The sequence below is a fragment of the Ovis aries genome, chromosome 1, assembly GCF_016772045.2.
Source record: "Ovis aries strain OAR_USU_Benz2616 breed Rambouillet chromosome 1, ARS-UI_Ramb_v3.0, whole genome shotgun sequence".
NCBI classification, from domain to species: domain Eukaryota; kingdom Metazoa; phylum Chordata; class Mammalia; order Artiodactyla; family Bovidae; genus Ovis; species Ovis aries.
In genome coordinates this window covers 163818478-163838200 of record NC_056054.1, presented here as the reverse complement: position 1 = coordinate 163838200, position 19723 = coordinate 163818478, and the positions used below count along the sequence as shown (strand labels likewise).

The 19723-nt window shown below is 39.8% G+C and overlaps 1 protein-coding gene and 1 non-coding gene across 2 annotated transcripts in view; one reads left to right on the top strand and one right to left on the bottom strand.

Annotated features, from left to right (window-relative positions):
* LOC105609869 (soma ferritin-like) overlaps nucleotides 1-19329 on the bottom strand; it is a 78229-nt gene extending 58900 nt beyond the window's left edge. Inside the window, exon 1 of the transcript XR_009600882.1 lies at nucleotides 19143-19329. The gene's annotated coding sequence lies outside the window, so the exon portion shown is untranslated. The remainder of the gene's footprint in view (nucleotides 1-19142) is intronic.
* Nucleotides 10344-10480, top strand: LOC114111286 (small nucleolar RNA SNORA68). The gene has a single exon (XR_003587370.1). It is a non-coding gene; the product is annotated as a small nucleolar RNA SNORA68 (small nucleolar RNA).
* Nucleotides 19330-19723: the final 394 nt, after the last annotated feature.

Sequence of the window (19723 nt, the reverse complement as noted above, 5' to 3'; positions counted from 1 at the left end):
CTCAGTTGTGTCCAACTCTTTGTGACTCCATAGACTATAGCCCACCAGATTCCTCTGTCCATGGGATTCTCCAGGCAAGAATACTGAAGTCAATTGCCATTCCTTTCTCTGGGGGATCTTCCTGACCCAGGGATCAAACCCAAGTCTCCTGTATTGCAGGCAGATTTTATTTACTGTCTGAGCCACCCAAGAAGACTGAAGGAAGTCCAGATAGAGTAGTAGGGAATAAGGGTACCTAGGTAATTTAAATCTAGGTAGGACATGTCCAGGTCTAGATGAACTTTATTCTTTGGTTGGCATAATGACTTCTGTGAGAGACTATAGAAGTACTTTGGTAATGTTTAAAGAATATTGGAGAGGAATGCCAGAATACAACTAAAGACTTCTATATCTTGGTGGAAAAGATGTAGAAATATGTACCAGATGATAATACACGTAGTTACACTAGAAGGCATCTGAAAATCAAAGGTAGCCATTTATTGGATTGGGAACACCTTAGCACAAGGCTCCAGTGACATGTTACAAGGCGTTACAGTCTACTTTATCTTTTTTATTTATATTTCTTAAGTCAATAATTTGAATGAATAGAGTTTTATTGTTCATTGTTGCTGTTCAGTTGCTCAGTCTTGTCTGACTCTTTGCAACCCCATGGACTGTAGCACACCAGGCTTCCCTGTCCTTTGCTGTCTTCCAGAGTTTGCTCAAATTCACGTCCGTTGAGTCAGTTACGCTATCTAGCCATTTCGTCCTCTGCCACATCTTTCTCCTGTTGCCTTTGATCTTTCTCAGCATCAGGGTCTTTTCCAGTGAGTTGGTTCTTCCCATCAGGTAGCCAAAGTATTGGAGCTTCAGCTTCAGCATCAATCCTTTCAATGAATGTTCAGGGTTGATTTTCTTTAGGATTCATTGATTTAATCTCCTTTCAATCCAAGGGACTCTCAAGAGTCCTCTCCAGCACTGCAATTCCAAAGCATCAGTTCTTTGGTGCTCTGTACATGACAGTGGAAAAACCATCGCTTTGACTAGATAGACCTTTGTTAGCAAAGTGATGTCTCTGCTTTTTAACATGTTGCCTAGGTTTGTCATAGCTTTCCTTTCAAGGAACAAGTATCTTTTAATTACATGGCTGCAGTCACTGTCTGCAGTGAATTTTGAGTTCAAGAAAGTAAAATCTGTCACTGCTTCTAGTTTTCCCCTTTTTATTTGCCGTGAAGTGATAGGACTGGATGCCATGACCTTAGTTTTTAAAAATGTTTTTTATGACTGAATAAAACACTGTGTATGAACTTCTAGGGAAAATAGAAATCATGTATTTTAATAGGCTCAAGGAAATAATAATAAGCAGGGATTATGATTTGATATGAAAATGGATATGTACATAAATATAGTTCATAGAAAGTAAAATGTACACAGAGTAGTAATATATTATTATTTTAGGCTGCGTAGTTTCTTTGGAGACATTGCACCAAAACCTTGGGAGTTTGGGATGGACATGTACACACTGCTATATTTAAAATGGATAACCAACAAGGACCTGCTGTATAGCACAGGGAACTCTACTCAATATTTTGTAACAACCTGAATGGGAAAAGAATTTGAAAAAGAATATATACATATATATGTATAAGTTAATCACTTTACTATATACTTGAAACTAACATGACATTGTTGGTTTACACCAATATAAAAAAAATAATAATAAAGTCATTGTAACAGTCACTTCCATAGCTTCAATTGACTAATGTTGATTTATGGTTCATTTAAATGCCCATTTCATTAAAAAAGAAAGAATACTACTTTTCAATATTTCCCTTGACCACCAAAAACATCATCCAACAGAAGAAAAACTGTGATCACTCAGAAGAGACTTTATTGTACAAAATTATACCGTAATCATTTTTTCTTAAAATGGGAGCATATTGTTACATGAACTTTTCTACACTGGTTTTAAACACACACACACATCATCACCACCAGCAGCAACAGAAATTTTCCAAGCAATGATCTGTAGTCTGGACAATTCTTGGTTAACATCTTAAAGTTGTGTGCTAGAACTCCTGAACTGCTGGAGGGAGAATGTTTGGTATTTAGCGTGAAAGTCTTGGCTGTTTCTTAGAGGAACATGTGTTTGGTTTTGATTTCAGTTTAATTTGATTCAGTGGTTAGAAACACAACTGCTGAACCAACAGTCAACACGAACATGTCTTTCAGTTGAGAGAGGGTTGGGATTAGGCTCAGTTCTTGGGAAAAGGGTTATGAGGTGGCTTTCCGTGATCTGGAAAGTTCATTGGCAAGGGCTAAAATGCTGGCTGGCAAAGACGGGAATATGATCTTAAACAAACCTGTGGGGAAGAAAAGTATTTGAAAACATTCTTCTGGCCTTTGGTTTCTCCCATCCCCCTTTCTTCTAAGAAATCTAGATGAATGGATAACATTTTTAAATGCATCTTTATTTTTTTTAATAAAAACTTAATTTTTAAATTAAAAAATAATTTTAATTTTTCTCTGCTTACCCTGGATCTGAATAGGAGATTTTAAGTGAATAACATTATAAGCTGTTCCGTGTTATGGTTAAGAATGCAAGATTTGCCAAAGGCAGCATGGGTGTGAATCTTATTTTGCAACTTTATTCAATGAAGAGGCACTTTTCCAGGCAGTGGGAATGTAGCAGTCAACAAAACAGACAGCAATCCCTGCCATCACAACCTTGCCTAGTAGCTTTAGGACATTAACTACACTGTGATTCAGTTTCCTTCTCCAGGGATTACAAAGGCATCTTGCTTGCTTGCTAAATCACTTCAGTCACATCTGACTCTTTTGCAACCCCATGGACTGTAGCCTGCCAGACTCCTCTCTCTGTGGGATTTTCCAGGCAAGAATACTGGAGTGGGTTGCCATGCCCTTCTCTGGGGGATCTTCCTAACCCAGGGATTGAACTTGGGTCTCCTGCATTGGAGGCAGCTTCTTTATTGTCTAAGCCACCAGGGAAGCCCATAAAGGCATCTACTTCTGGGCATGTCTGAGGCATTAACCGAGTTGATTTGCATAAAATGCTTAGAACAGAGTTTAGCCCATAGAAAGCATTGAATAAATGTTAGATATTACATTTAAGACTTTTGTTTTTATTGGTGTTAACTTGTTTTATTGTGAAGCCTAACACACACGATGGATCCCTGGAAGCTCCTGTACCAAGCCTTTTTCTCAGGTTCTGCTTTCAGGGGAACCCAAACTTTGACACAGCCCTTCATTGATGATGTGTGTTGCCCATACCTTCTCCCACTCTGTGGCTTGCATTTTCATTATTCATAGGAGATTTTGTTGAAAAATTCTTAACTTTAATCTCAATCAATTTCTCAGTCTTAGGTGTTTTGTTGTTGTTGTTGTTGTTCTGGTCATGAAATCCTTTACTACCCCCATATCATGAAAACGTTTTTCTATATTTTCTTCCAAAAGTTTAATTTTTCAAACTCTCACATGTAGAGTTATGGCCCATCTGGAATTGATTTGGTATTTGATGAGTGGTGAAGGAAGTTTTCTTATTTTTCACTAAGAGTATCTAGTTGACTGTCGTAGGCAGAATGAGGACCCTGCAAAGATGTCCTGGTCCTGATCCCTGGAGCCTCATAATATGTTACCTTCTGCTGCAGAGAGGACCTTGCAGATGTGACTCTGGGATGACCAGTTTATCCTGTATTATCTGATTGAGCCCAGCTTAACCAAATAGAGCTCTAAAATAGAATCTTTCCAGGCTGCAGTCAAAAGGAAACTTAATTAGGGAAGAACAAGCCAGAGAGATGCAACACTGCTGATCTTGAAGATTGAGGAAAGGGGCCACAAGCCAATGTAGAATAGGGGATGTGGGTGGTTTTGCTGCTGCTGCTGCTAAGTCGCTTCAGTCGTGTCCGACTCTGAGCGACGCCATAGACGGCAGCCCACCAGGCTCCCCCGTCCCTGGGATTCTCCAGGCAAGAACACTGGAGTGGGTTGCCATTTCTTTCTCCAATGCATGAAGGTGAAAAGTGAAAGTGAATTTACTCAGTCGTGTCCGACTCTTAACGACCCCATGGACTGCAGCCTACCAGGCTCCTCCGTCCATGGGATTCTCCAGTGGTTTTAGAAATCTGGAAATGGCAAGGAAATTAATTCCCTCCTAGAGCCTCCAGAAAAGAACGTTTCTGCCAATCGGTTATTTTATCTTAGTGAGGTTTGTGTTGGGCTGCTGACTTAAATAATGGTAAGATAATAAATGTGTTGTTTTAAGCCACTAAGTTTGTGGTTATTTGTTATTGCAGCTACAGAAACTTTACGCATCGATCCAGCACTATTTTTTGAAAAGGCTGTCTTTTACCCACTTCTCTGTACCTCCACTTTTCTCATAATTGTGTATCCATCTATTCACTGCCTATTTCTACATGCTCTCTTCTGTTTTAGTGGTCTTTTGGTCCATTTTTTGTGCCAGTACTGTACACCTTTGTATTCATTGGGACAGACCCTGATGCTAGGAAAGATTGAAGGTAGCAGGGGAAGTGAGAAACAGAGGACAAGACGGTTGAATAGCATCGCCGACTCAATGGGTGTGAGTTTGAGCAAACTCCAGGAGACAGTGAAGGACAAGAGAGCCTGGCATGCTGTAGTCCATGGGGTTGCAACTAAGAGTCAGATATGGCTTAGCAACTGAACAACAACAAATCTTACTCCTTTAACTTCTATAAGATTTTAATGTTTTAAGTAGTTCTGTGAACTAATTCTCAGAGCAAAATTTCCCATGATTTTTTAAAAATTAATTTATTTGGCTGCACTGGGTCTCAGCTGTGGCCCACGAGATCTTCTTTGTGGCAGGTTCTTTTTTTCAGTTGCAACGTGTGAACTTAGTTGCAGATGTGGCATCTAGTTTGGGACAAAGGATTAAACTTGGGCCACCTGCTTTGAAAGTGTGACGCCTTAGCCTCTGGATGACCAGGGAAGTCCTTCCCATGATGTTCTTTAACAGCAGTTTGTCTTTCCTTACCTCTCTACATTTCAATATTAATTGCAAAACCACTTGTCAATTTCAGAAAAGGCAATAACAAAAATTCACTGGGATTTGGATCAGTATTGCACCTGCTGCATAGATTAACTCAGGAACTTGACCGCTTTATAACACGGGCATTTAAAACATCTGAGGTATACGACAGAGGATGAGATAGTTGTATGGCGTCACTGACTCGATGGATGGCATACACAAACGCGAGTTTGAGTAAACTCCTGTAGATGGTGAAGGATAGGGAAGCCTGGCATGCTTCATTCCATGGGATCACAAAGAGCTGGACATGACTGAACAACTGAACAACGATTTTTCCTAATAATCCTAATAGTTTTCTGTGTAGAGGCCTTGCATATCTTTTGGTAGATTTATTCATGTGTTTAATTTTATTTTAAATGTCATATTGTAGATATTTTGGGGTTCTTTTGGCTAACGTTACAATTGATTTTTGAATACTATTACACAGTCTTGTACGCTGACTTTTCCTCTAGCTTTGCTAATATACTTATTGATTCTGAAATTTAACTGTACTTCCTTTTGGAATTTTACATATGCAACCATATGACCTATGACTAATAGTAATTTTAGTTCTTTTCCTGCCCTTATAACTTAGATTTATTTATTTATTTTTGCATTATTCTGTAGCTGGAACCTTTAATTCAGTGACAAATAAAAATGGGGGAAAGCAGGCATTTATCTTGTTCTTAATATTCAAGAAAAGCTTTCAATATTTTCCCCAGAAGTATGTTTGTTATATGCTTTTTAGAACTACTGTTGATCGGATTTGGAAGTTCTCACCTATTACTAGGTTTTTAGGAGAAGTTTTTTCAATTAAACTTCGCTTTTGCGGTAATTTGTAGATTTACACACAGTTGTAAGAAATAATACTGAGAAAGTCTGTCCCATCTACCCAGTTTATTCCCATGGTACCATCTTGCAGAGATATAGTGTAATGTTACAATCAGGACCTTGACATTACAATCCCACAATCTTATTCAGACTTCTCCCATTTTACTTATAGTGAAAGTGAAAGTGAAATTGAAGTTGCTCAGTCGTGTCCGACTCTTTGTGACCCCGTGGACTGTAGCCCACCAGGCTCCTCTGTCCATGGGATTCTCCAGGCAAGAGTACTGGAGTGGGTTGCCGTTTCTTTCTCCACTTTACTTATACTCATGTGTATTTAGTTCTATGTGATTTCATCACATGTGAATTGACCATAGTCAAAATACAGAACATTTTCATCATCACAAAGATTGCTCATGTGGCCCTTTTGTATGCACAGCTCTTTCCCTAACTCCTGTGAATCACTAATCTGTTCTTAATTTCTAAAATTTCATCTTAAAAAATGTTATACAAATCAAATAAATCATGTAGTATGCAATCTTCAGGAACTGTTTTTTTTTTTTCACTCAATATAATTCCGTGGAGATTCATCCAAGTTGTTTCACAGATAAAGAATTCATTCTTTTTTTACTGCTTTCCTTAGTATGGATATATCACACTTTGTGCAAACATTCACCCATTGAAAGACATCTGGGTTGTTTCAGTTTGGGGCTAAACAAATAAAGCTGCTCTGCAAATTTATGTATAGATTTTTGTGTGAATGTAAGTTTTCACTTCTCTGGGATAAATGTCCGTGAGTGCATATTGCTGCGTCGTATGGCGGTTTCATGCTTAGTTTTATAAAGAAGTCCCAAACTATTTCCCAGTGTGGCTATACCACAGAGGTTTTTAAACCACAAATAAATGCTGTTGCTGCTGCTGCTGAGTAGCTTCAGTCGTGTCCGGCTCTGTGCGACGCCATAGATGGCAGCCCAGAAGGCTCCCTTGTCCCTGGGATTCTCCAGGCAAGAATAAATGTTGAAGTTTATCAAGTACCTTTATCATCGCCTGTTTAGTTCTTATGTTTTTTTTCCCCCCTCTTTATTCTGTTACAATGGTGAACTACATTGGTTAATCTTTGATTTAAAGGAAACATTCTCAACTGAGTTTTGTTTGTCCTCCTTTTTCTAGTGTCTTGAGGTGTATGTTTCGATTGTTTGAGATTTTTCTTATTTCCTTAGGGAAGGGTTGTATTGCTGTCAACTTCCCTCCTGGCCCTGCTTTTGCTGCATCCCACAGATTTTTGGATCATTGTTTTCATTTTCATTTGTCTCCAGGTGTTTGTTTTTTTTTTTTTAATTTCCTCTTTGATTTCTGCATTGATCCATTGGTTGTGTGTTCTCAGTCGTTCAGTAGCATCTGACTCTGTGACCCTATCGATCAGTTTTCATGCCCACCAGTTTTCTCTGTCCATGGAACTTTCCAGGCAAAAATATTGGAGCAGCTTGCCATTTCCTTCTCCAGGGGATCTTTCTGATCCGGGGATTGAACCCATGTCTCCTGAGTCTCCTGCATTGGCAGGCAGATTCTTTACCTCTACATCATATGGGAAGCCCCAGTGGTTGTTTAGTAGCATATTATTTGGCCTCTGTGTGTTTGTGGTTTTCCACAAATTTTTTTCCCTTGTAGTTGATTTCTAGTCCTATATTGTTGGACAAGATGCTTGATATAGTTTTAGTCTTCTTAAATTCACTGAGATGGGTTTTGTGGTCTAACATACCACATATACGTATATAAAACCCCCACTGGCCTTCCAAGCCAGTTGTTTTGGTGGCTTAACCTCCCAGTGTAGGATTCTTCAGGCCTAGAGCTCTGTATTGGGCTCAGACTCCTAGCTCCTTGGGAAGAATGTCTGTAATTATCTTTTTTGTTGTGAGTCATCTACCTGAGAATGTGGGTCTCACATATCTCACATCTCTGCCCCTCTTACCCATCTTCATTACCCATCTTCATATCTTCAGCTGTAGAGATCTTCTCAGCTAGTCTTCACATCCTTCTCATTAATAGTTGCTCTGTAAATAGTTGTAATTTTGATACGCCTGTGGAAGGTGAGCTTAGGCTCTTCCTACTCCACAATCTCAGCCCCCTAACTGTATATTTTAAATGGTGAATTGCATAATATGTGAATCATAGCTCAATAAAGCTACTATATGTATATATAAAAAATACAAGTTATAAAGTGTGTCATGGCTCAGCGGTAAACAATCCACCTGTCAATGCAAGAGATGTGGGTTCAGTCCCTGGGTCAGGAAGATCTTCTGGAGAAGGAAATAGCAACCCACTCCAGTATTCTTGCCTGGGAAATCCCATGGACAGAGGAGCCTGGTGGGCTACAGTTTATGAGGTCTCAAAGAGCCAGACATGACTGACCACGCATGCATGCATGGGATACACTCATTTTCTGGATTAATTTTTGAGTATTCTGATTTTCTCATAGTCTCATATGTTTGGCTATAACTTTAGGGTTAAATTTTTCTCTTAGTAAGCCTTAGGGAGAATCAGTTCGTTCCAAAAATTTTCATATGGTTAATGGCAAATTCACTTCCTTTACTTTTTAAAATATAATGTGAAAATTAAGGGGCTGAATAAAAAATAATATCCACTGATAAATGCTCTAGTTGCATTTAATATATCTGTGTACCTACATCATCATCCATCAAGAAAACATTTTTTTTTTCACAAGTGTTTCTTAGCAAATGACTACTCTGGGGAGCCCTCATGAAACCAAATAACTCTGAACTCTCTGGGACTCATTTTTGTCCTCTGTAAAATGGAAGAACTTGTTTAATCATGACTTTCAGACTTTGCTCCTTTAAGTCCTGGGTGTTCAAAGAATTAATTCACAAAATAGGGTGTTGGAGATAGAGGCATTGCCCAGCCAGAAATCCCTTTCAAAAAAGCAGCTCTGCTTTCTGTTCACATATTATTTGAACTTCTTCACTGGATTTCCTCTGAAGGGATCAGATACTAAAACGAACTTGAAAACCATTGGATTAGATTCTTTCTAGCTCTACGCAGTCTAAGATTGATTCTGCAATGTTAACAGAGGAAAGAGTTGTTTTATCATTTTATAGTGTGTGGGTTTTCAGAGACTCAGAAACAGATATGTTTCTAAGGAACTAAGTGACTAGGTAGATGGGCGATACATGAGGCGTGGCTGAGGGAGCAAGCAGGAATTGATCCTGTTAGAGAGGGCCCCAGGGATGGATTCTTTTCTCATAAAATCATTCATAGCCCCTCCTCAGCAACTAGAGAAAAGACTCATGTATTGTAGCTATTTCCCCAAGCACTGTTGACTCCACTAATTTAATGACAGCAGAGCAGTGTTGGTGAATTCAAGGCAAAACCAACGAGGAGACTGTGACTTCAATTTTCCCCTCCTCCTCCACCACTTTCTCCTGCCCCCCTGGCGGCTCCTCCCATTTTGGCTGGGGTGTGATAGAGCAGAACTGAAGTTTATTTTAATCTCTCTTAGGTCAGACACTTCAAAGCTGCCACAGTTCCTGGAAATCTACCCCAACCTTGACAGGCTTACCAGTTGATGCACAGAATGTGGTCCTTTCATAGCCTCCGGTATGGTGGAAAGCAGTCCAGTTTTTCCTTGATGACTGCATAGCTGCCTCAAAACTTAGGGAGGATGCCTTCCAGGTACTGTGTGCTCTATACTGTGTATAAAACATCGGGTAGAGTTGGCACAGAGTGTTTTATAACAAACTCTATTTTCACCTAAGAAGAAAAGATTTATAAGGTTCAAATTGTTAATACTAGAGTCACTGATGTGGATAATTGCAATGCTTTCTGGAGACCGTTCCCTGGGCTGGAAAAGGAGAAGCGTTGTATCTACCCGAGCTCCCTCACCCATCTGCCTCCAATGTAACCCATCCCATTCCAACCCCCACTCTGCTTGCAGAGTAATCCATCTCACATATAGACCTGGTCTTGCCTTCTTCTGCCTCAATGCGTGTGATGACTTTCCATTGACTTCTGAATAAAGGAAAAACTGTTTGGCAGAACATACAAACACCAGCTTTATCCTGTACCTTTGGTTCTTCCCATTCTGTGGTCACTCTAGCTGGGGGTCAGAACCTGAAGTTTTAGCCCAGCTGGGTAGAATGTTGAGAATATCTTCTTTTTCCTTTTAAAAATAGTCTTGTGCTGCTCAAGAGTAGTTATCAAGTCTTCTTGCAACAATATCAATGTGCATCTTTAGTAAAAAAAAAATACTTCTAAGCACCTAAACCTGAAAACTGCTGTTTCTTGTTTAGTCACTAAGTGGTGTCTGACTCTTTTGCAATCCCAGGGACTGTAGCCCACCAGACTCCTCTGTCCATGGGATTTCCTGGGCAAGGATACTAGAGTGGGTTGCCTTTTCCTTCTGCAGGGGATCTTCTCGACCCAGGGATCCAATTTGAGTCTCCTGCGTTGGCAGGTGTATTCTTTATCATTGAGCCGCCAAGGAAGCCTGCTGTTCCTTATAGCTATAGTTTAAAGAGAGGTGCTAGTACCAAGTGGATTTCATTGCCTTTGGGAGGCTCTGGCCTTGCCCCTCAAAATGAATTTGAAGGTTCTACAGCTCTGGTAGCCAGTGCCTGCTGGGGACGGATGCTGTGGCCATTGGGTCCCCGAGTGCCTTCTTCCCCTATATGTGATGGGAGGTATGGGGGAATGTACACATGTACTGTGCCCTCTCTCAATCCCTGCAGACAGAGATGTGGGTGCCTGAGCACACTGAATACTGATCATGAAGGTGGAGGAGACCACAGTCAGTATGAGTGCCGCTGACCAGGAGTCAAGCAGTTCCGCTACTCCAAGATCAATTCAGTGTGTAACTTCGCACTGCCCCATCAGGTCCTGCATTGCTAGCACAGGCCACGTTCACCAACAAGAGGCCCAATACCTTATTTTATGTGCAGTTCTTCCCAGTCCCCAGGGCTGCCCAAATAAAATTGTTTGGGTAAACCAAAAACCAAAACAACAAACAAACAAAAAACTTTTAATAATAGAGTGAATATTTACTGCCAGGCATTATATTGTATCTTCTAGGTTAACTCTCTTAATCTTTTCAACAACCTAAGACATAGGTGCTATTCCTGACTGTATCTGGCAGATAAGGAAACTTAGGTAAAGAGAGATTAAATAATTATCCTAGTTCACAAGTATCAAAGCCAGGTTTCAAATCCTGGCAGTCAAGCTTCACAAGTCATCCTCTTAACCATGCTCCCTTATAATATGCTCTTACTAAAAATGCAGATTCACAGGGCTCCTTTACAGTCTAAGAGTCTATATTTTAAACAAGATTCTAAGGCAATTCTTCAATAGCCTTGTTTGAAACCATTTTGCTCAACTAGAAAACAGTAGGTGAGTGCCCTCTAGTGCATATACATAAGTGTTACACATTGAATTGACTAATGAATACAGTCCATGGAACTCTCCAGGCCAGAATACTGGAAAGGGTAGCCTTTTCCTTCTCCAGGGGATCTTCGCAACCCAGGTCTCCCGCAATGCAGGCCGATTCTTTACCAGCTGAGGCACAAGAGAAGTGTTACGCATTTGTTCATGTTAAATCAGATCTTTTAAATATGTTGCTTACTGAGAAGCCACATTGCATGATGCACAAATTTTAAGAACTGCATTAGGATAAAGTATTTCCATGTCAATAACTTAACTGATTAACACTATATTAAATTTATTTTGCCACAAAAATTATGTAATTATTGCAGTAACTGTCTCTCATCAGATTTTAGCAGCTCCTGGAAATTTAATTATTGGAAGCCTTCATCCCAGCATGTCTGATGACTAGACATGGAGGCTCATAGCCTTAGTGCGCAGTAACTGCTAACTGTGAAACATCACATGCACATTGCAGAGTGGCAGATCTTACTCATCCTATCTGTGGTGGCTTCGTGACATCATTAATTGTCTTCAACAGGTTCTGCTCAATTTATTTTCTCAGAAGGGGATTACACTTAGAACCTTGTTTTTTCTTATCCTCTTTAAGTTAGAGCTGGAAGGGAAGAGAATCAATTAACTCTTTAGTGTGTTATAAATATATGTAAATCCCCTGTATTACTATGTTACATTATTGCATATTCCCAAACAGGAAACCATCCATTAGTTAGAATTAAAACTGTGACTTTCACAATTCAAGAAAGGATTGCAGAACGGATTTTCAGTGGACAAATAGTTGTCTGTACCACAAACCACCTTCTATATTTGAACATTTTTATGTGATTTGCTAAGCAGCCAGCTATTCACAGAAAATAGGCAAGAAAGCAAGTATCAGGTATTTCAAGAATAACAGTTAATGAAATGATACAACTTTTACATAGGTGCTACTGATTCAGTTGAGAACCTGTTTTGTTATCCATCAGAGTTGTTCTTCAGTTGCTAAGTTGTGTGTGACTCTTTGAGACCCCATGAACTGCAGCATGCCAGGCTCCCCTATCCTTTACTATCTCCTAGAGTTTGCTCAAACTCATGTCCATTGAGTTGGTGATGCCATCCAACCATCTAATCCTCTGTTGCCCCCTTCTCCTCCTGCCCTCAAGCTTTATCAGGGTCTTTTCTAATGGATCGGCTTTTTGAATCAGGTGGCCACAGTATTGGAGCTTCAGCTTCAGCATCAGTCCCTCCAATGAATATTTCAGGGTTGATTTTCTTTAGGATTGACTCATTTGATCTCTTTCCTGTCCAAGGGACTGTCCTTCATAGTAGAGATTTATGGACCTAGACAATTAGTTCAAAAGTAAATAGAAGCAGTCCTTGCATTGCATGGCTTCAATATGCATACATTTAATTAGTTACTATGGTTTAGTTAAATATCACTGGTTGCCGAACCACACAGTTCAAATTTCAGTTACTACACCCACCCCACCCCCCCACACACACACATACACACACACATATATGTTGTAGACAGAGATAGAGATGGATACATAAAGTACAAACTGGGTGCTAGCTCTTCAGTCCACAGATCACTACATAGATAAGAGATGCACATGCTCTTCACGGACCAATCACATTACTTTTTTGGAAAGTCTATTGGTGGCAATCTAAATGTCCATTGACAGAGGAATGGATAAAAAAGATGTAGTACATATATACAATGGAATATTACTCAGCCATAAAATAATGCCATTTGCGGCGACATGGGTGGGCCTGGAGATTATCATACTAAGTGAAATATGTCAGACAAAGGCAAACGCCATATGATATCACTTATATGTGGAATTAAAAAAATGATACAAATGAACTTATTTTCAAAATAGAAACAGATTCACAGATTTCAGAAACAAACTTATGGTTACCAAAGAGGAAATGGGGCTGGGGTGGGGGATAAATTAGAAGGTTGGGATTAACACATATACACTACTATATACAAAACAGATAATTGGGACTTCCGGACTTTCCTGGTGGCACAGTGGATGGAGATCTGCCTGCCAATGCAGGAGACACAGGTTTGATCCCTGGTCCAGGAAGATCCCACGTGTCATGGAGCAGCTGCACCCATGCACCACAACTACTGAGCCCAAGTGTTGCAGCTACTGAAGTCTGTGTGCCTAGAGCTTGTGCTCCGCAACGAGAGAAGCCACCACAATAAGAAGCCCATGCATTGCAATGAAGAGCAGCCCCTGCTCACTGCAACTAGAGAAAGCCTGCATGCAGCAATGAAGATTCAGCACAACCAAAAATAAATAAGATGGATTATTTTTAAAAACAGGTAATCAATGAGGATCAAATGTGCAGCTCCGGGAATTCTACTCAATATTTTTTAAACCCACACGGGAAGAGAACTTGAAAAAGAATGGGATAATAGATGTATACATATCAGTATAACTGAATCACTTTGCCGTGCACCTGAAACTAACACAACATTGTCAATCAACTGTACTCCATATAAAATAAAAATTAAAAAGAGCTTTGTGGTGACTGGCCACTGCGCATCTGCTACTCAGTTTACGTACAGAGAGCAGAGTGTGTAGCTATGTTGCTTCTTTGTCTACCAGTGATAAATCCATGTGACATTTTACAAAAATGATAATTGGACAGTAGAGATGAAAGTGGAGTAAAGAAACAAAAAGTGAAATTCTAATTGAATATAAATGGAATTAGAAAAAGCTGATCAAGGAAATGTCATCACTGCCGCTGTTTGAGACACAGATGCTTAGCCAGAGGAACTGTTAGTCTGTGTTCTCCAGAGAAACAGAGTCAATAGGACTTGTATATATACACACATACACACACATGCACACGCACACACATAATGAGAGACATATTTTAAAGAGTTGGCTCACATGACTATGGAGGCCAACATGTGAAAATGCGCAGAGTGAACCAGCGTACTGGAGACCTAGGTGAAAGCCGATGGTGTAATTCAAGATGTGACTAAATATCTGGACACAATGGCCCAACCAAGTTGATACATAACATTAAGCATCATTCGGAGAAGGCAATGGCACCCCACTCCAGTACTCTTGCCTGGAAAATCCCATGGATGGAGGAGCCTGGTTGGCCGCTGTCTATGGGGTCACACAGAGTTGGACACGACTGAAGTGACTTAGCAGCATTAAGCATCAAAGGAACTTCGTGAAGGTTAACTTATTGACACAGATGAAAAAACTGGTTATGACAAGCCACATAAAGATGTCCCAGAGGAAGTGTTGGTGGTAAACAAAGAAACAAACAGGAAATCTTCACATTACAAAACTCTTGGAATATTTGACAACATCAAAAGTGCAAGGATAAAATATCAGAAGCTAATACAAACTTAGAAAGAAGACTGACAATTCACCAAGGAATAGAAAAGATGCTTGTTTCATATTGCAAGATATACAACAAAAAAGGCAGTTTGTTGTTTTTTTTTTTGCCACACCTCACTGCTTGCAATATCTTAGTTTCCTGACCAGGGACTGAATCCATGTGCTTGCAGTGAAAGCACAGAGTCCTAACCACTGGATAGCCAAGCAATTCCCAAAACTATTCTTGATATATAACACTTTACTTCCGAATGTTTCTAATGTTTTAAATTGAAGGGAACTAAGTAAATATTAGTTTTTGTGGAGAAGCTGGAAGGCTTTAAGCAAATACTGAAAATATATTTGCTCCACTCCTGACGAAGGTTGGAAGCTGGGACGAGCATAACAAAGGGTTATGAGCGTTCACTGAGTGCCCAAGGCTGGGAACGGATGACAAAGGGTCAATACGTCCGGCCTTGAGGCGTTCGAAGGCTTCCTTCTGACCACCTGTTTCTGAGAGCAAGGACTGTTGTTTCATGATAAGACTCCCTTTAGAGTTTCGCCAAAGCTACGTTATGGCTTGGGCGGTAGGAACTGTATTTTATGCTTGAATGCTTTAATGTTTATCTGGAATGGCTACGTGCAAGTCAGCCTTATGCTCTATTCCCTGAAAATTATAAAACTACACAACTGGGTAATAAACTTTGTCAGTCCACTAGAGGCTGTCCCTGAGTGTCCTTTTCAGAGCACGGTTCTCCGAGCCTTACAAGTTTTGATATTTTTTTATTTATAACTTACAGTAACCAAATCTTTAATGTTTTGACAAAATAGTTTAAAGATTACAGAACAGTCAGTTCTTTTTTTACATTGATTATTAAGATTGATTGGTTTAGCTTCTGTTCACATGGTCATTTTTATGCAAAATGGGTACTGACTGTGTGATATTTCATTTAAGGAAATTGTCTGGTGGCTCAAATGGAATTTCTTTCTGGGACAGTGGGAGAGGGTATTAGCTCCTTTGTGTACTCTGAAGTTTCTAGCAAGATGTAAGGATTTAGAAAATATTGATCTCATTGTTTTAGTAGAAAGGCTCTGAATCAGATAGTAAAGTGATGTTAAAACAACATTAGAAACAAACTCCACGCTTGCTCTATGTCTAAACCTAAGCTTCAGTTTCTTGATCCATCACGTGAGGGTAGTAACAGTGGTTCTTTCTTTTATGAGGTTGTTTTCAATGTAGCACATAAAAGGTGCTAAATAAATGTCTATAGAAGAATGAGTGACCAGGACTCAGTATCACTGAGAATAGTTATCCCACAAAGTTCTCATAACCTCTTGAATTACAGTGGAGACTAGGACAGGCTGCCTCAGAACTAGTGAGAATGAGGGTGAGAGGGGGGTCAAATACATGGAGCAAGAAAGCCTGATCCCTTGAAGCTACATGTATTAGCACCAAAAGTATTTAATCTTTTCCCTCAGTCCTCATTCCTATTCCCCTTGACCTTTGTGCTCTCTTACTGGAGGTTGAATGGTTCAATTTGGGAAAAGGAGCAAAGGAATTAGACCTTGGGTCTGGCCTCAGGGTCTCCTAATGGTGCCTATTCTTGCCTTTTTGGTTCTCTCTGTTGCCTCACTCTTCTCAGCAAAAAACAAAAAACATGCTCAAGTCTTCCAACTCAGACAAAAGATCAGTCTTACAAGTGCCTACCCAAGCTATTATTGTTCTACAGATTCCTTTAAATTACCTGCCCTCCTCTGGTTTTCTGAACCTCTTGTTACAAAGGCATCTAGTGATTTCATAATTTCTAGTATCCAGTACTCAGCACTAAGCTCTCCAATCAGAAAGTTCAGCTTTCTATCCACTGGCCACACTTATCTCCTTGGCTCCTCATCTCATGCTTCTGGGACATAAGACTTCTTGTTTCTTTTGTCCCTAAATGTGTCTGGTGCCCTGTCTTCTAACTTTGAGCCCTTTATCCCTTTGTTTCAAAGTTATTCTGTGAACTTTACATCATTTCAGCTATGGGTATCTCATAAATCTACCCTTTCAGTCCTTATGCCTCTCTAGACCCACATTTCAGTTTACACACACCACCACGATCTTAAGTTCAATGTGTCTGTAATGAGGGAAGTGTTTCAAATGTGCTTCTATCTCCCTCTACATTCATTCAACCCCATCACTTCTAGAAGAAACTCCTGGTTCTAGCTAAACAGATAGGGGAGAAAAGCTCACTCTAGATAGATGCAGAGAACAAAGGAAACTGATTCTTGGCTCCTAAACTTACTAAAATGTTTGGGTTTATGGGTTTACGTCAAAAGGCTTTAAAATGTATATTTTTCTGAAAGATTGCTGCTGAGCCATGAAAGATGCCTGGATTCTTGGCCTCCAGAGGAGAGGAATTCGATCCAGGGCCAGTGACAAGGCTTGATCACTCAGAGTTTTTGTGTCATAAAGTTTTATTAAAGTGTAAAAGAAAGAAAGCTTCTGACACAGACATCAGAGGGGGCAGAAAGAGTGCCCCATTGCTAGTTTTTAGCAAGAAGTTACATACCTATCAGCAGGCTGCTAATTAGAGAAAGGAAATGTCTCAGAACTCAGAGAGTGGCACCAGGCCCCGCACCCCACAACATTCATTTTGAGATAACACTGGCACAAGGTGTCATCCTGGGCCATAAAATGATTGACATGAGTCTTGAAGAAAGACAGGTTTCCAAGTAAATACATAGGCTCATTAACACAGCTTAAGAGAACATTTCCATGGGTAAAACGCACTGGTTTGTTGAAACATTATAGGTTCTGAGTCTTAGGCAGAACCGACTTGAAGCAAGACAGAGTCTAGGGTAAATACATAATTCATTAACATAGCTCAAGAAGAATATTTCCATAAGAAAAAGACATCGGTTAGCTCAAGGTTTGAGAAAAGTTAAGTTCAGATGGAACCAGGTATCATCATGTCAACACAGAATTCTAAAAGAAACCTCCTTTTAATTTTGTATAGAAAAGGGAAAAAAAAATCTGACACTTGTAGCTTTTTCCCTCCTGCCACTTAAGAGAGAGACAAAAAACATCTGACACTTGCAGCCTAGTTCCTCTGTTCGGGGCCCCTAGCCTTCCTGCCTGTTACCCTCTCCTTTTCCAAGACAATATTCTAGTCCATCCACAGCCTGAGATGAATTCTCCATGATGTGAATGGGAGGAGCAGCTTTCATCTCTTATGCAAAAACCACCAGTTGCAAGTGAAGTTATCATGGAGGCAGGTACCCAGGAGCAATGTTATTGTTATTCTTATTTCTGTCTGCTCATTAAGATTACTCAGTAGCAATCTAATGCCCATTGTTCCTTGACTGCCTAACAGAAAGGACACTTGCATATATCACACTTTTCCCCTAACATTTTCCAAAATGACCCCCCTGCTTCCTCTTTTCAGTTGACCCATGATATTTTTAAGCCATCTAGAATGGATGCTGAGAACATAGTATAGTGAAGGGGTGGGTGGAAAGAAGTGGAACTCCTGCATTCACGCAAATGACCATCTGGAGAGCGTCAGCTAAGCTGGAGGAAATAACGCTTTCAATAACTGTCTGGATCAAAGTTATTACCTCCTATCTCCTCTCTTTCTGAATTTCATATTTTTGTTAATTTTAGATCCACACTGGCTCAATTGCTGGAATCATCTTCAAAAACTTCTCTCTAAAGTAGGCATTTACAATATCATTTTCCTTTCTATTTAATTGTCATTTTCTAGAAATAACATCCCACACTCACCACCCATTCTCTCCAACACTAATTATAGAGGGAGGTCCCCTGTGTCTTAACATGATCCTATCTTCTACCCTTAGCTATTGTTGATTGCTTCCAGGGTGGGTATCTGAGCAAAGGAGGAATAATTAGAGTATTAGAAAGACTTAAACTGCAAGTAAAACAAAATCTGACAACTAGTACCTTCTTTATTTTTTCCTGTATTACAACAACTACAAAGGTAGACAGCCCAGGGCTGGTGCATCCGATCGAGAATGTCGTCAGGAGCCAGGCTCTTTCAATATTACTGCTCTGTAATATTGAAGGAGAAATATATTTCTCATGGGACTTTCTTAATCTTGGTCACAAAATAGTTGCTGCAACTCCAGATATCACATACATATTACTCTAGGGAAGAATTACAGAGGAGCTAAAGACAGAAAATGAAAGACTTAAGGGGCTGGCACCATGGTTTTCTTTATTTTATACAAATTTTCTAGAATACTTGGTAATATCTATACCTCTATGAAAAGCTAATTTTGAAATTACTTCAGTAAAGAAAAAGAGCAAGTCAGCAACACTGAATTGGATATTTAGCTTATATTTAGCTTTAAAAATCATTTTAATGATTCATGGAAATATTTGCCCCTAAAGACCTAAACGTTTAGAATACAAATTCTCAGTCAAAAATAGAGTAAAAATTTAAAATATTCCACTTCTTTGATAATCTCACTGCTATCAATCCACGTTTGTGCGTACTAACCTGCTTTAGTCATGTCTGATTCTGTAAAACCACATGGATTGTAGCCCGCCAGGCTCCTCTGTCCATGGGATTCTCCAGGCAAGAATACCGGAATGGGTTGCCATGCCTTCTTCCAGGGGATCTTCCTGACCGGGGGATAAAACCCGAGTCTCTTCTGTCTCCTGCACTGGCTAGTGGATTCTTTATCAGTAGCAACATCTGAGAAGCCCTATAAACCAACAACCACCCCCATTAGAATTTCTGATAAATTGGCCTAAGTAAGCCAAGTCAAACATATCTATCTGTTTTGCAATACAGTACTTTGCTAATAATTAGCCTGACTCTGTAGCTAGCTGAAAGTAACTAAACTGAGTCACTTGAATAATACATTTCTTACGTTTGGCTCTCCAGACTTGGGAATTGGTGAACATAATACAATTTAGTAACTGCAGTGGAGTTATGACTGTGTGTGTTGTTAGAAGGCAGGAAAGGTACCAGAGGGATGTCAGGGTCTCTTCTAATTCTCTCTACAAAAGGGAGACTCATATATTATTGGCAGGCCTGAAGTCAGTTATTCAACAGAGCTTTGATAAATGGGATAT